The 7,511-nt window shown below is 41.4% G+C and overlaps 1 pseudogene; it reads right to left on the reverse strand.

The window, feature by feature from the left end:
* Positions 1–282: 282 nt before the first annotated feature.
* LOC114693630 lies at positions 283–2,422 on the reverse strand (annotated as a pseudogene).
* Positions 2,423–7,511: the final 5,089 nt, after the last annotated feature.

Raw genomic sequence — 7,511 nt, forward strand, 5'->3', positions numbered from 1 at the left:
CCAGGAGCTCAAGAGGCAGAGACTTGATTAACCCACCTACACTCCACTGCCTCCCACAGAGAAAGTGTAATACCTGGCCATCATCATCATCATCATCATCATCATCGCCAGTGGTTACAAACAATAAGATAATAATAACAAAAATCCTCTGTTCTGACCATCCCTCAGTCTTCTGCTAGGACAGGGAGATGATGCAAACTATTTAAGAACATATGCAGTTTTGTTTTATCCCAAAATAACACCAGTCCTTTTTCCTCTGTTAGTTCGCTCAGCTCAGCAGATTCAGGGGCGCTGACTTATTCTACTTCCCATCTCCTCCACAGGTCTCTTTCTTCTTTGCATGTGCACCTCTGCCCTACTAGTCATTGAACTGAGCTTCATGACACCAACACCATCCTTGAGCCCCCGCTCGCCGGCAATGGCCCCAAGTGGAATACCTGCTTCCTCAAAGTGCCACTGCTGGTTCGGTAACTTTGGGTTCTTCTTGTAGAGAAGCCCAGCCTGTATTGGGCCTGTGTCTCAAGACCCCTGAGCAAGAACACCACAGAGCCAGTATCCAATGCAAAACACACAGGGGGTTATTGATAACAAGCAAGCCCAGGCTTGGTCTGTGTCCAACACTCGACACAGCAGGTGGAGGAGGACGGCCCTGAACTCTCAGGGTGAAGGGTTTTTGAAGGGAAAAACTGCAAGCAGGGGGGTACAAGCCTTGGCATCATATGATTGGGTGAGGGTGTGTAACCTTTGAATTTACTGGTTGGGGGTTACAGTTATAATTTGGGGGCAGGCCTGGACAAGTCCCAGGCTTTCTCCTTGAGCTGCCATGGAGGCTGGCTGGCCTAGCACGTTCACATTGACCCATGCACGTAGCTCTAAGTTGGTGAGGGGTCCCAGACAGCGAACAACTGGCTGAACCTTGAGCAGTCAGAGTACATGCAGAAAGGAAGCTACTGCAAGGACCATGTCTTTTGTTCACGGCCCTCCCAGAAACTGCTTGCTCAAGTCACAGGAAACTGAAATTGAGGCCTGATCTCTGAGAGAAGACTGAGCAGCCTGTTATGGCATCTTCTTGGTCCTTTCCCCAGCATCCCACAGCTCTGAGAAAAGCTTCAATCTCTCTTCCTGCCGCTTCTGCGTAGATGCCAGAAGCACTTGTGTCTCTGGGGTTCATATCATTTCCTCCAAAACTTCTAATCTTTGCTCAACAATGGAGAAGACCACCTCTGTTCCAAAGCTGAGCCCTGTACATAGCATCTTGCCTCCTTTGGGGCCAAACATGCCTGCTGGCCCGTTGTTACGTACTCCAGCAAGTATACTGTCATACGATCCACACTTAAAGGTCCTTTCCATGCCTGGGTTGGGCTTTGTGGTAGCACTGCTTCATAGAGGAACCCAGTATAGTATGTAGTTCAACCCTCAAGCAAGGCACAGGTTAAAAGGAGATATGGTGATCAGTACCACACACAGGGTGAGGTACTCAAATAACAGCTTTAGATCTTCCAAGCCCTTTGAATACCTGCTTGTTTGGGGACAGTTTAGGATCCTAGAGCAGAGCACCCAACCACGCTGCCAGACATAGTCTCCAAAGATGTCAGCTGCTTTGGGTGCAAGCCGTTCTCTTCCACCATGTCACACTTCCTGTCCTTCTAGGATACCTTATCCAGCTTGCCCACCGAGGAGCAGATGGTACGGAACTTGCTATCAGGAATACCACAGATGGCATACATTTCACCCAGGATGCACAGATCATTTGCCTTGACCAGGAAGTTGCCTCTCTGAAGTGAACTGGAGATCTCACACACATGATCTTTAAGCATTCTGAATCAGGACTCAGAGAGTCAAATGGACTAGCAATGTCAAAATTACACTGGTAGAATTCATCCTAATGGCCTTGGGTCATAGCTGGGTTAACCCAGCAACACACCTTAGCTATGTGGTGGTTAATGTTGATCAGTTTATTCATGCCAAATATGGAGCAAAAGAGATAGGGAGGTCATGAGAAAAGGACAGCAGCTGTTCCTTCAGGTCACAGATAAGCTTGATATCATCTCTGCACTTTCCAATCAGGGCTCCCTTAGTTCAGACACAGGTATATCAGTCCAACATGGCATTGAAGCTGTGGGTGGTGGCATCAAAGCCATCTTTCATAGACTCTAATCTCCTATACACTTGGGGGTTTTGAGCACACGCTTGTGATTTCATCATGCCCCACCCAGGCCTTCAGTTTCACAAATTTGGCCACCTCCTTCTCTATTTGCTTGGCAATGGCTCTCTGCTGCTTGAGGCCCTGCACATGCTCTCCCTGAGGTCACACAAGCTCCTCCAGCCCAGCGTGATCTGCTCTCCTGGCTGCTACCCGGAACTGACTGCCATCAAAACCAGCCTCGGTGGACTCATAGTTGCCTTTATTAATGACAAGAATTCAGTCTTTCTAACCCTATGCAATCAGAGCCCTTTTTTTTTTCTTTTTTAGTTTTTATTATGTATACAGTATTCTGCCCACATATATGCATGCAGGCCAGAAGAGGGCATCAGATCTCATTACAGATGGTTGTGAGCCACCATGTGGTTCCTGGGAATTGAACTCAGGACTCCTGGAAGAGTGGCCAGTGCTCTTAACCTCTGAGCCATCTCTCCAGCCCCTCAGAGCCCCATTTTTATCTTCTCCCAGTGCTCTTGTCCGTTTCCCACAAGAACAGGAATGAACTCCAATTTATCCACCCACTGTTACCTGATAATAATACTACATTCTTGGTGCATACTCTGATATACACCAGGCTTAAAACAACTGAGCAGTATGTATGAGATAAATAATAAGCTCCAGCCATTGCCTTGTCCGTGGCTATGTATGCAAGGCTGTTGTATAAGCCAGGGAAACGAAAGGGAATGCTGGTTGTTTCAGTTCCTAGGCCCAAGAGCCTTAAAGAGAAGACAAGTAAGTATTCTATCTGAATCAAATAAATGGATTAGCACGTGGCAGGGCTTAACCATGTGGTGAGCCACGGTGCCTGTGCTGTCCTCCGTCATTCCCCTGAGCTTTGGTAAGCATCTAAAAACACTACCACAGCAAATGGTACAGTTACACATAAGGAGCACTTGGGAGGGAGGTTTAGACAGGCATCAGCTGCCACTGAGAACACGAATCCTCAGCTGTTGCCCTTCCTGCTCTCACAAGTCAGTGTCACGTAGCCCCGTATGTGGGTCCATCGAGAAGTTCCACTTTAATTCTGATTACCATATCCAACTCAGTCAGCATTATCATTTCTAAAGGCCTCTAAATTATTTTTCCACAAGTGATTTCTGTGTGTGACTAATGATGCGTAAATGACCAAACATACACATTTGTTCAATTGTACTATTTTTTAGAATGTCTATTACACAATAATATACAGGTATACAAAGACAATTTACCAAGTAGGAAGGAAATTATGTACTTCTTTCTCTCTCCCTTCCTTCCTCTTTCCTTTGTTTTTGCTAAGTTTTAGGTTGAAATGTTCCATATTTGTTTTACTTTCTTAAAAAAATATATAATGAAACATTTTTATTTGAGGATATATCAACAAAAGGTAAGAATAAAATTCAGGGGGTTCCCATGTATCTCATTGTTCCCTCCAGGGAAAACACCTTACATTAGTAGGTTCCCTTGGGAGTTTTGAGCACAAACTTCTACTTGACTTCATCATGGCCCAGCTGTGCCTTGTGTTGCTCTAATGTATTATTCTCTGTGTGTTTGTGTACTTTTGAGGAATATTATTTTAAGGTTTGTTACTTTTGTTTGTGTTGCATTTGTTTAACTCTGTAAAGCTGTGTTACTGTGTTTGTCTAAAATACCTGATGGCCTAATAAAGAGCTGAATGGCCAATGGCGAGGCAGGAGAAAGGATAGGAGGGGCTGGCAGGCAAGGAGAAGAAATAGAAGGAGAAATCTGGAGAAGAAGAAAGAAAGAACAGAAGAACAAGAAGAGGAGGATGCCAACCACCAAGCTACATAGCCAGACACGGAATAAGAAATAACTAAAGGTATACAAAAACAGAGAAAGGTAAAAGCCCAAAGGCAAAAGGTAGATGGACTAATTTAAGTTAAGAAAAGCTGGCAAGAAACAAGCCAAGCTAAGGCCAGGCATTTATAATTAAGAATAAGCCTCTGTGCACGATTTATTTGGGAGCAGGGTGGTGGGCCCCCCAAAAGAGCAAAAACAACATCAATAGTGTACAATGCACATTTGTGGGCACAGTTTGTATGCAGATGTCAGAGGACAGCTGTGTGGGGTTTGTTCTCTTCTTTCTTAACTCAGATTCTGGGGATGGGATGCAGGTCATCAGGCTTACACAGCAAATACTATCCAGTGAACAATCCCATGGGCCCTGTAAATAGTTATCAGCAGAACACATGTATTACATGTGTTAATATCAACAAGACAATATTGGTACATCGTTTTTTAACTAATGTCTCCTTTATCCCTGCACCCTAAGTAAGATCAGATGACTTCATTCCATTTTATTATGTCTCTCTAGCTGACGGTTTCTCAGCCTTTCCCTACATTTGGTAACATTGAAAATTTATAGGTGTTCTTATCAACTATTTGTAGACTACCCCTAAATTTCAGTCTGATTCATATTTTCCTCTGAATTAAACTGGGTTATGGGCTTGGGGTCCTCAAGTAATAACTCAGCTACATGGTCAAGCCTAGTATAAGTAGTGAAGAGAGGGTGTCAGATACCTTTCACTTCATAAAAGTCACTCATTATCTGGGATTTCAAGAAGAAAAACTCACACCAGCACATTATTCTCTATGAATCCACAAATCTATGAGATAAAATAAAGGGACTTGGGTATCTAGCATCACAAGACATTCCCTTAATATGAAAATATGGTCTCCCTATTTCCAATTTAGAGTATTCGAGACTTTAGTGCAGAAATTGTCACTATTTGTTGCCATTACTAATGTCAAACAATTTGGGTGAGTTAACAGAACATCAAGATTACATATATTTGTTGTTTGTGTTTTTCATCTAAATATTAAAAAAAAAACAATTTTTTTTCCTTGGAAAAGGTAAAACTCCCTTGCCCTTCATCCCTTTCAAGATTGTAAAGGCTTTCTGCATGCAAAACAAAGTGTTAATGTAGGCCTTTGAATTAATAGCATAATTCAAAGAGCATATTCATTGAAGAAAATCCCAAGAAAAACTAACCAGTGGACAATGCTATTTTATTTATAAAAATGGTTATTCTAATATAAACAGCACTATTTTAATTATATCTTATTTATAAGCCAATGCTTAGATTAAAAAATATTCAGATTCTTATGACTGACTTGTATGTAAGAAAAGAGTATCAAAGTCTTAATTTAGGTGATGCAGAGTCTATGGTAGGAAGCACACATCTGGGAGAGAACTGTTAGAAAATACAGTGTCTGTGTTAGGGAACTGTTGTCAGAGTCTATCTAGGGGGTAGGTGTGTTTTGGGTATAAGGTCCATCTCCTAATAACCAATGAGTAGAGAAGTAAATCTCACAATGACCACGCATATTCTAGGTTTAAAATTGCATGTCAGTGTATGCACATAGTGCCTTTACACACAATCCAGACACACTCACACAAACAAATAAAATTGTATGACTAGGTCAGGTGGTAGTGGCACACTCCTTTAACCCCAGCACTCGGGAAGCAGTGCCAGGCAGATATCTGTGAGTTCGAGGTCAGCCTGGTCTACAGAGAGAGTTCCAGGACAGCCAGGGCTACACAGAGAAACCCTGTCTTGAAAAAACAGAAATAACAACAATAACAACAAAAACAAGGTATAGCTAATATCTCTTAAATCACACATCAAATAAAGCCTAAAACAAAAATTTTGCAACAAATCATGTCTGAATAATTATTACTTTAAACCTGCATCACCAAAAAGAAAAGAAATTTTTTTAAAGGTAGGCATAAGGTAACAACAATGTTAGCAAAAAATGAAAATTTGAAGAAAAGTTAAACATTATTTGACGATAAAATTTGTACTCAAAAATACAATTGAGGTCAGGCTTGAAAAAAAAAAAATCTCCTGAAGCCAGAAAGACGAGCACTGAGTAACCTTACATATGAATACAAAATACATTGATCTGAGCTAGATGTGGTTATACGTGGTTATCATCCCAATACTTGGGAATCTGAACAAGTGGATCACTGCCATTGCAATGCCAACCTGACACACACAAAGAGAGACAGACAGACAGAGGCAGACACAGAGAGAGGATGTGATTAAAGTTGAGTGTCGAAGGTTACCAGTGCCTGGGGAGGGTAGCAGGGAGGTGGGGATAGATGAAGGTGGAGCAATGGACTATATTGGCGTTACGGAGTGTCAGAAGCTCTAGTGTGGGGGTACATAGTATGACAAGCACAGATAGTTACTGTGTGTTCAGAACTCTTTGAACTAAAAGGAGGAATATTTTCACCATAAAGAAGTGATGAAAGTTTAAACAATAAATCTGTTTAACCCATTTGCACAGTGTAGCTATATATGGAAACTATACCTGATACCTCGTTCATGAATACGGTTTTTGTTTGTTAGTTTAAAAATCATTTAATTTAGCATGATTTAGAAAGTGTTCGTCCTGAGCTAACAGAGTAGTTCAGTGGTAGAAGGCTTGCCTAGTGTACACAAGCATTTCTAGCACTGAAAAATAAAAATTAATTAATTAATTAAAGCCTTTCCTGAGCAAGACAGATTTGGTAAATCAAGCCAATACATGAGCTGAGGAGACCAATTGGTGGCAGATCAGTTGTAAACAGGTGAATTGTTGATATTTTGAGAGTCTCAATCTCTGTTGTTACAATGTATGGGAAAGACTTTTATTAGACCAAAATGAATTGCTGTCTTTAACCCCAACTATATATAATAATAACAATATATATATGCACCTATATACATACACATATATGTACATATACATAATGGATTCTTATGTGGAATATGACCAAGTTCACTTAAAAATCCCAACTTTCTACTATTTTGTTCTCCTGATAACTATTTTCAGGGCCAGTGAGATTGTTCGGTGATTAGTGTTTATTGCACAAGCCTGATGACCTGAGGTCCACTCCCAGAATCCACATTAATGTGGAAGAAGACAACCAACTCCACAGAGTCATCCGCTGGCATCCACATGCAAGCTATGTCCACAAATGTGCATTGTACGCGCGCATGCGCGCGTGCGTGCATACACACACACACACACACACACACACACACACACACACACACACCACCAACAATAATGACAAAATTTTATGTACTCATTAATTAAATGTCAGACAAGTTAAACAACAAAAGTGAGGATAACACGGGGCAATAATATAATTGTGACATCCTCTCTGGTAGAATTTGTCACTTAGAGAGTTATATCCATTGTTTTTCATACATTTTTGTTTGTTTGTTTGTTTTTTTGAGATTGGATCTCACTATGTAGCTCAGGCAGTCATAGAACTCACTATGTAAACCAGACTAGCCTTAAATTTTAAGTCAGATTA

The sequence above is a fragment of the Peromyscus leucopus genome, chromosome 13, assembly GCF_004664715.2.
Source record: "Peromyscus leucopus breed LL Stock chromosome 13, UCI_PerLeu_2.1, whole genome shotgun sequence".
In the NCBI taxonomy this organism is placed as follows: domain Eukaryota; kingdom Metazoa; phylum Chordata; class Mammalia; order Rodentia; family Cricetidae; genus Peromyscus; species Peromyscus leucopus.